Here is a 10,550-nt window from a genome sequence, read left to right as displayed (position 1 = left end):
GGCCCGAGGGCCCAAAACACGTTCAAAATTTTTTAATTAAAAAAAAAAATTTTTTTTTTGCGCCAGTCAGCGCGGACGCCGCCGGGGGTGGAAACTCGCGGGGCGCGGGGCTCCCGGCGCCTCAGGCTGCCTGAGGGCCGGGGCTCCGGCGCGGGGCAGCGTTCCCGGCGCCCGGGCAGAGGCTCGCTCCGTGCGCAGTTCCCCCCACGGTCCCCCCTCATTTGCCTTTGTGTGGATCCTGACCCGCCGGCTCCCGGCCGCGGGGATCCGGCCGCCGTGCGGGCTGGGGAGCTGCCGGAGGCGCTCTCCCCGCCGCGGCGCTGCCCCAGACTCACCCTCAGCGAGGCACAGAGTCGCCCAGTGCCCGTCCGGCTCTTACTTGCCCCGGCGCTGTCTCTATGGAGCTCAATGTACTGCAATGGCTGTGAGAGCGGGAGCCAGACGCAGCCTCCTCACTCTCTCCGCTCTGTAACATTACTCTCCAGCCAGCGCGGCTCCTATTGGCTACCGCCAACTCACGGGGCTCGCTCATTGGCCCGATACCTCCCATTGTCCTGACCAGAGCCCGTTTGCTATTGGCTGTCTCCGGGGACACGTCATCAAGGATTGAAACAGCGCGCAAATCTGAATGTGTGTGTATGCCGGGCAAAGAGGCTGAGGCGGGAGAGGCAGAGGCAGAGGCAGCAGCTGCTACGGGAAAGCAGAGCTCTATGGTGTATGTGTGCATGTGTCTAACCCAAGCCAGCCCCACACCGGAGCGGCCGCCGGAGCGAAAAGGGCCTGACTTTTCCACAAGTGTCTCCAGCTCCTCAGGCAAAAGAGACACCCACAGGTCTCCCCCCCCCACCTTGCCCCACATTCACGCCCAAAGCCGTTGAGATAAGAGGCCCCAGACTTTTAATGGCCCTTAAAAGTGAGGGGACACTATGGGATCCTGTCCCCTGAAAACGGGGTCTCCGCTGGTGCCGAGGGGCGGAAGCCGCCGAGCCTCTAGCCCCTCAAAGGTCTCTGATTGCGTTACACTTTAGGTCTGTGGAAAGGCAGGGCTTCTATAAGAAAGTGACATGATCCAACCAGCCGGGTTTAAAATACCCCTTTTCTGGGCTCATAAGCCGTCACGTCAGGCTCGCTGAGCAGCTGAAATCTTGAGTCACTGAGCAGGCATTCAGTTTCACCCTTTTTCTTGGTTTGATCGAGTTTCACAGCATGTCTAGAACTTTTTATTTAAATACAAAGCACTGTCTTAACTTCCTGGAAATCAAATAATTATTCCATGTAATTAAAGAACAGCCACTTCGTTTTGATATGGGGTACTCTAGCAGGAAATGTTTGTGAGGCCCTGGTAGAATTAGCAAATTCATTAGAGACCACATTCTAAACTGTTTGGCTATTTTATTTGGCTTGGTGTGGATTACTGTTATAATCAAACGAATCCTTGTGATGATATCTTTCCCTCCCATCACACCACTTAGTGCATCCATGTAACTGCTCTAGGATTACAGGAGTTGTAGGTATACGGTTACCCGAAGGATTAGATGCAGGCAGAGAGTGCATGTGCCCAAATCCACAGGCTATGGTTTCTCTAACTCACCAAGCTGACTGGTATTAATAGACATACTTACGTCTGTAGAGAAAATGTACTGGCTGTAGTGGCCAGTTCTGAAGACTCTACAGTTATATCAGTCCTTTATGAAACTACTATCTACTCCTTTTAGCCTGAGCAGACCACGCCCCTATTCAGTTATAACAGACTTCCCTTTTTTTCACTCTCTAATGGTATTTTGTACACTTCTAAATCCAACAGCCAATTCCTCCAAATGTAACAGATCAAAGTTGGAATAAATCACCTACATCGTGTTAATTTGATTTTCTGTATTGCTTATAGGCATCCATAACCTAATTTATTTCCTCAAATGTATTAAACTACTTGAGAGTAAGCTTAGATAACCTTTCCTGTTTTAATGTTGATTTCTTTTTTAAAAGAAAATATGCTATTGGCCTCAGGGATTATAGTCTCGGTGAATGGACAATATATCACACACGCACATGAAACAGACTATAATATTAAAGCGGATATAAATTGGTATACTGCACATGCAGTGTTTAAAGAGAATAGATCTAAAGTTAACTTTTATGTTATTTTCACACATATTTACTATCTGCTTCCCTCTACTAATCATTCAAATTTTATATTTCATTTAAATCTAGATATATATTTCAATACTGTCTTATCTTCTCAATGTCTCATATTACAAAATATTCATGAGAATGATTAAGATACTTTCAATGGCATCCATGATATTAAAATTTGATGATTAGTTGAATATGGCACTCTCAGTATTTTCCAGGATCAGTGTTGGCTTTGTACTGGCACGGCCATCCACTTTACTGGTTGTCTATACCAGCTTGCTCCTGCCAGGGTGCATTTATGGCCACAGGACATCTTGAGAGCAGTGGACCCACACAAGGATTCTATTTTGACAGGATGATATGGTGAGTAATAGGCACTGGAATTGAATAGACTTGGGTGCAAATCCCAGCTCTGCTACTTACTAGCTGTATGATCCTGGGCAAGTTTTTAAACCTCCATGCTTCAATTCTCTCAGCTATAAAGTGGAGGGGACCACAGGGTTGTAAAGATTACACTTTTTTTCCGGTTTAAAATTATATAGACCCCCTCAATCCCATAATTGAGAAAACCTCAAGTGCAGTTAACCTTGAGTTTTTCTTCGTATTTTGATCTTATATGAAGGCAGTGATTGCAAATCTAGTGAAATTTGTTTTTTGTTGTTGTTGTTGTTTGAGACGGAGTTTCGCTCTTGTTGCCCAGGCTGGAGTGCAATTGCGCGATCTCGGCTCAGTGCAACCTATACCTCCCAGTTCAATCGATTCTCCTGCCTCATCCTCCCGAGTAGCTGGGAATACAGGCACGTGCCAACACGCCTAATTTTTTATTTTTAGTAGAGATGGGGTTTCACCATGTTGGTCAGGCTGGTCTTGAACTCCTAACCTCAGGTAATCCACCCGCCTCGGCCTCCCAAAGTGCTGAGATTACAGGCGTGAGCCACCGCACCTGGCCTTGTTTTGTTTTTTTTAAATTCTAACCTCAAACAATGTTAATCTTCCCCTAGTCTGGTGATGGTACCTTTATTTATTCCCAAGTTTAACAGAGGCTATGTCAGAGAGAAGAGTTTAAAAACCATCACTTGCAGGCACTTCATTTCTTATATTTGATTTTCTGTGATATAGGCAGGGAAGGACATAAAAAAGAAAGAAATTTTAAAATAAAACCTACATCTTCTAGCTCTAACCCCACAACCTTGATGTTCACTTATGATATTAGACCCTTTTCTTCTTCCACATGAATCCTTAGTCACAAGTTGACATATTTTACTTTACAGTTACTGGGTTTTTATTGTTATTGCTTTTGTTTTTTTGAGACAGGGTCTCGCTCTGTTGCCCAGGCTGGAGTGCAGTGGCAAGATCTGAGCTCACTGCAACCTCCACCTCCCAGGTTCAAGCAATTCTCATGCCTCAGCCTCCTGAGTAGCTGGGACTACAGGCATGCACCACCATGCCCAGGTAATTTTGTATTTTTGATAGAGACAGGGTTTCACCATGTTGGCCAGGCTGGTCTTGAACTCCTGACCTCAAGTAATCTGTTCGCCTCGGCCTTCCAAAGTGCTGGAATTACACGGTATCTGGCCAAGCTATTGGGTGTTTTATCCCAAATTACAAAGTCATCCAGTTGAAAAGCCCTGAACACCCTCTCCCATGCTCAGTTTAACCAACTGAATTACAGATTGTCATTAATATACTTTATGCCCTTCCTCCATCCCCTCTAGGATAGGGGTAGCACCTCTTTTCTGTAATCCTGTAATATTCTGTATATTAATTACTGCAATCACAATTGTGGTTCTCCAGTTGAATCTGCTTGTCCCACTGCACTGTACACCTTAAAGGCAAGAACTCTATTTTTTCCTGAGACAGGGTATTGCTGTATTGCCCAGGCTGGAGTGCAGTGCAGTGGCACGATCACGGCTTACAGCAGCCTTGACTTTCTGGGGCTGAAGCCATCCTCCCACCTCAGCTTCCTAGGAAGCTGGGACTACAGGTGAGAGCCACCATGCCTGGCTTATTTATTTATTTATTTATTTATCGAGATGGAGTCTCCCTCTCTCACCAGGCTGGAGTGCAGTGGCATGATCTTGGCTCACTGCAACCTCCACCTCCTGGGTTCAAGCGATTCCCCTGCCTCAGCCTCCTGAACAGCTGTGACTACAGGTGTGCGCCACCACGCCCAGCTAATTTTTGTATTTTTAGTGGAGATGGAGTTTCACCATGTTGGCCAAGATGGTCTTGATCTCTTGACCTTGTGATCCACCCACTTCGGCCTCCCTACGTGCTGGGATTACAGGCATGAGCCACCGTGCCCAGCCCCGGCTAATTTATTTTTATTTTTATTTTTTGTAGAGACAAGGTCTCTCCATGTTGCCCAAGCTGGTCTCAAACTCGTGGGCTCAAGTGATCTTCCCACTTTGGCCTCCCAAAATGCTGGGATGACAGGTATGAACCACCGTGCCTGGTCCTGGCTATTTTTTTTTTTGTAGACACAGGGTTTGTCCATGTTACTCAGGCTGCTCTCAAACTCGTTGGCCTCCCGAAATGTTGGGAATACAGGTGTGAGAAACTGAGCTCAGCCCCTATCTTTGAATCTCAAGCACCTAGCAGAGTACTTGGTATACAGCAGGCACTAAATAAAGCCCATTGCATAAATGAATTAATAGCTGAAGGAGTACATATTGCAAATTATTGTTGTAACCTTCCTCTTCTATCTTTAGATCTAAAAGTATTTAGGTCTTTCTAAATCAAAAGGCAGGAAAATAGAATAAGTGAATGTTAGGATACTAAGATTGAGGATAGGTGCCAATTACATCTCACTGATGTAACTTAAAAAGGGGGAGGCACAGTTGGAGGGTGACAGGGGATCTCAAATGTAGAGAAACACATATAGTCTAAGCATTTACCAGTTCCCAATTAGGCCAAGATTATTAGGTAGATACAGGGAATTATGGCAAGCCAAATTAGACTTTATCACAGAAAACTGCAACATTGTCTGCCCAAAGATTGCTACCAATGGGCTGTTTATTGTTTTGTTTTATTTTACTTTATTTTATTTTATTTTATTTTTGAGATGGAGTCTCACTCAGTCGTCCACGTTGGAGGGTAGTGGCGCGATCTCGGCTCACTGTAACCTCTGCCTCCTGGGTTCAAGCGATTCTCCCGCCTCAGTCTCCCAAGTACCTAGGATCACAGGCGTGTGACACCATGCCCAGCTAATTTTTGTATTTTTAGTACAGACAGGGTTTCACCATGTTGGCCGGCCGGTCTTGAACTCTTGACCTTAGGTGATCCACCCACCTTGGCCTTCCAAAGTGCTGGGATTACAGGTGTGAGCCACCGTGCCTGGACTTATTTATTTATTTATTGTTAATTAATTAATTAATTAATTAATTTTTTCAGACAGAGGTTTGCACTATCGCCCAGGCTGCAGTGCAGTGGTGTGGTCTCAGCTCACTGCAACCTCCACCTCCCGGGTTCAAGCGATTCTTCTGCCTCAGCCTCCCGAGTAGCTGGGACTATAGGCATGCACCACGGTTTTTTGTATTTTTAGTAGAGATGGGGTTTCACTATATTGGCCAGGCTGGTCTTGAACTCCTGACCTCGTGATCCGCCTGCCTTGGCCTCCCAAAGTGCTGGGATTAAAGGTGTGAGCCACCATGCCTGGACTTATTTATTTATTTATTTATTTATTTATTTATTTATTTATTTTGAGACAGAGGCTCACTCTATCATCCAGGCTGGAGTGCAGTGGTGCGTCTCAGCTCACTGCAACCTTGGCCTCCCGGGTTTAAGCAATTCTTCTGCCTCAGCCTCCCGAGTAGCTGGGACTACAGGCATGCTCCACGGCTAATTTTTCTATTTTTAGTAGAGATGGGGTTTCACTATATTAGCCAGGCTGGTCTTGAACTCCTGACCTCGTGATCCGCCTGCCTTGGCCTCCCAAAGTGCTGGGATTGCAGGTGTGAACCAGCATGCCTTGCTTATTTTATTTTATTTTTAATTTTATGTTTGTCTCCCATGTTCAACCAACCAATGGGTTTGTTTGTTTGTTTTTGTTTTTGAGACGGAGTTTCACTCTTGTTGCCCAGGCTGGAGTGCAGTGGCGCGATCTTGGCTCACTGCAACCTCCAACTCCTGGGTTCAAGTGATTCTCCTGACTCAGCCTCCCAAGTAGCAGGGATTATAGGCATGGACCACCAGGCCTGGCTAATTTAATTTTAATTTTTAATTTTATTTTTAGTAGAGACAGGGTTTCACCATGTTAGCCAGGCTGGTCTTGAACTCCTAACATCAAGTGATCCACCCGCCTTGGCCTCCCAAAGTGCTTGGATTACAGGAGTGAGCCACCACGCCTGGTCTTTTTTTTTTTTTTTCTGAGATGGAGTTTTGCTCTTGTTGCCCAGGCTGAAGTGCAATGGCCCAATCTTGGCTCACTACAACCTCTGCCTCCTGGGTTCAAGCGATTCTCCTGCCTCAGCCTCCGGAGTAGCTGGAATTACAGGCGCACACCACCACACCTCGCTAACTTTTTGTATTTTTAGTAGAGATGGGGTTTCACCATGGCCAGGCTGGTCTTGAACTCCTGACCTCAGGGGATCTGCCCCCCTCGGCCTCCCAGAGCGCTGGGATTACAGATGTGAGCCACCGCGGCTGGCCACCAATGGGCTTCTAAAACTTAAAAGGTGACAGGGTTTGGTGGCTTATGCCTGTTATCCCACTACTTTGGGAGGTGGAAGCGGGTGGATCACTTGAGGCCAGGAGTTCAAGGCCAACCTGACCAACACGGCGAAACCCTGTCTCTACTAAAAAGGCCAAAATGAGTCTGGGTGTGTGGCGCATACCTGTAGTCCCAGCTACCTGGGAGACTGAGGCATGAGAATCGCTTGAACCCAGGAGGCAGAAGTTGCAGTGAACAGAGACTATGCCAAAGTGCCACAGAGCGAGACTCTGTCTCAAAACAAACATACAAATAAAAAACTCTGACGTAAAAAAATACAACATGCAAGGCCAGGCACAGTGGCTCACACTTGTTGTAATCCCAGCACTTTGGGAGGCCAAGGCAGGCGGATCACTTAAGGTCAGGGGTTAGAGACCAGTCTGGCCAACATGTCGAAACCGCGTCTCTATTAAAAATACAAAAATTAGCCAGGCATGGTGGTGCACACCTGTAGTCCCAGCTACTCCGGAGGCTGAGGCAGGAGAATCACTTGAACCTGGGAGACGGAGGCTGCAGTGAGCTGAGATGGTGCCACTGCCCTCCAGCCTGGGCTACAGAGCAAGACTCCATCCCAAAACAAAATAAAACGAAACAATACAGAAAACAACAACAAAAAAAATGCAGACTGGGAGTCGTAAGTTTTTCATTGGCTGAAGAATATTGACTTCTCCCAGTGCAGTGAGTCCTAAAGTCAAGCTGTATGATTTCTCTTGTCTGCTTTGCAAAACGGGCCAGTTTCGGAAAAGGAGAAGAAACACTAACCCAAAATGTCTGATGAGGTCAACCATACTAAGGATCACATATACTGAAAACTTTTTTTTTTTTTTTAGGGCGGTGAAAATAAAGGAATGAGACATTCAGGAAAAGAAGAGAGCACAGGTTTGTGAACTCCAGACTAGAAGCAAGGATACTGATATCCAATCCCCTCAATTCACTATGCATGGACCTCTCATAGTCACCGAGGTCTGTGCTCAGTTTCCTCAACATTGCCTTAGGGCTGTTGCTACCTTAATCTAACTTGAAAGGATGTTTCATGACTAAAAGGATAGGCAAGAAGAAAGACCAGAGGTGAAAGATAGGGAGGTGGTGTTATATGTGTTCATGTATGGAGAAGAAGAACCTCTTCCCCTGCTGCTTAAGTACCTCCTGCCTCAGCCTGAGTTTTCTGGGGGAAATCAGCGGCTTCACTGTGGGCAGCATTGATGGCTGTGGCACAGAAAATTGTACCAAAGCTAATTTGTATCAATAATTTCTCTAGAATTGGATTATTTTACTGGTTAGGAAGGGGAAAATATCAGACCTTTCCTTAAGAGGCCTGTCTTCTGGTTAGTCAAAGAATGGTACACATGAGTGGAAAACGTAATAGTAGAAGTTCTTACAGAAAGTTGATCTAAGTTCAGAAAAGATCCCTATATTAGGTCTTGATCTCAATAATCACATCAAACACCAAATTCAGCTGCCCTATTAAAACTGCCTTACACCTTCAGAATAAATGCTTATCACACACCCACACAGATGGCTATAATCAAGGAGACAGACAGCAGCAAGCATGGGTGAGCATGTGGAGAAAGAAACTGGAACCCTTATGCATGCTCGTGGGAATGTAAAACGTGCAGGTGTTTTGGAAAACAAGCTGACAGTTCCTCAGAAGGTTAAACATAGATAGATACCGGTTGACCCAGCAATTCCACTCCAAGGTATATACCCAAGAGAAACAAAAACATGTCCACACACATTTGTCCATGAATCTTCATAGCAGCATTATTTATAACAGTCAAAAAGGGGAAACCACCCAAATGGCCATCAACTGATGAGTGGATAAGCGAATGTGGTATACCCATATACATACATATCTATTTGACATTATGCTAAGTGAAAGAGCCAGGCATAAGAAGGCCACATATTGTATGATTCCATTTATATAAACTATCCAGAACAGGAAATATTATAGACAGGAAAGTAGATTAGTGGCTGCCAGGGTTTGGGGAAAAAGAGAGTGCCTGCTAATGCGTGTGGAGTTTCTTTTAGGGGTACAAAAATGTTCCAGATTAGGTTATAGTAATGGCAGCATGACCTGGTGAATATGCCCAAAACCATTGAATTGTACACTGTAAGTGGGTAAATTGCATGGTGTATGAATCATACTTTGATAAAGCTATTTTTTAAAAAGCAATAAATGTCTTATGAATGGTTTTGGTTAACTAAGGAAAGACAGGAACAATGGAACACTCCCACCTTACCGACCTGCCCATTTCTTGCTGTTCGTGGTGTTTAACACCTTGTGAAAAAGAGGTCCTCTTCGTTAGGTAGAATTTTAATCTATTATTGGAGTTACATATTCTGTGCTTAAAGTGTATTTCTGCTGCAAAATATTATAGTTATTTTAAACAAGCACTTTTATAGGGATACCATGGGAGGCTCTTCTGGAGAGCCGGGGGTGGCGGTAATAAGTATGCCCAGCCATGAAGGGTTAGGACTGACAGCGTAAACTGGCCTCTCTCTGGCCTTATCTTCTGACCCACAGACTTTTTTTTGGTTAAAGCGGTGTTTTAAAAAGGTAGACATTGGGCAGATGCAGTGGCTTACACTTGTAATCTCAGCACTTTGGGAGGTCGAGGCAGAAGAGGAGTTCGAGGATGCAGTAAACAGTGATTGAACCACTGCACTCAAGTCTGGGCGACAGAGCAAGACCTTCTCTCTTTTTTTTTTTTTTTTTGAGACAGGGTCTTGCCTAGGCTGGAGTGCAGTGATGCGACCTCAGCTCACTGTGTCTCTCTCTCTTTTTTTGAGACAGGGTCTCGCCTAGACTGGAGTGCAGTGGTGTGACCTCAGCTCACTGCAGTCTCCTCCCACCTCTCCCCTCCCCTCACCCCACCCCAATTAGCTGGGACTACAGGCGCGCACCACCATGCCTGGTTAATTATGTTTTTGTATTTTTTGTAGAGATGGGGGTCTCTCCATGTTGCCCAGGCTGGTCTTGAACTCCTGGGCTCAAGTGATCCGCCTGTCTTGGCCTCCCAGAGTGCTGGGATTACAAGTGTGAGCCAATGTGCCCAGTTTGCGATGGTCTCTTAAAAAAAAAAAAAAAAAAAAAAATTCCCCAGGTGTGGTGGTGGCGCTCACCTATAGTTAGTTCCACCTACTCACTCAGAAGGCTGAGATAGGAGGATTGTTTGAGCCCAGGAGTTTGAGGCTGCAGTGAGCTATGATCCTGCCATCACACTCCATCCAGCCCGGGTGACAGAGAGAGACCCTGTCTCTAAACAAACAAACAAAACCCAGAAAACAGTAGAAATCTTCACAATAAAAAATCCAGATATTTGGCTTCTTTTGAAAAATGAGAGATCTGATAAGGTTGGGTTCACATTTCCACATGAGGAGGATGGGTGGAATGAAAAGTGGCTGCCTCCCTCAAAGGGGTCAGGATTCTCAACCACAGTCCTTGCCATTCCCTAAGTGGTTAGCCTGACTTTTCACCCAATCACATCACCTCCCTGGCCCCTGTAGACACTTGAGTTTGCAACTCCTGAGTTGGGGCCTTAGAATTTCATATAATTGTAAACTGTAATTCTGAAATTTTCTTGATCAGAGATTCTTTTTATAGGAAACACTTATTGTCATCATATAAACCATAAAGTGGGAAACTGAGAAACAGAACTGTTGTGATATCACAGATGGCATGTACTTTTTTTTTTTTTTTTTTTTTTTT

The sequence above is a fragment of the Rhinopithecus bieti genome, unplaced genomic scaffold, assembly GCF_001698545.2.
Source record: "Rhinopithecus bieti isolate Rb0 unplaced genomic scaffold, ASM169854v2 scaffold_81659, whole genome shotgun sequence".
Lineage (NCBI taxonomy): Eukaryota > Metazoa > Chordata > Mammalia > Primates > Cercopithecidae > Rhinopithecus > Rhinopithecus bieti.
This window is presented reverse-complemented; position numbering follows the sequence as displayed.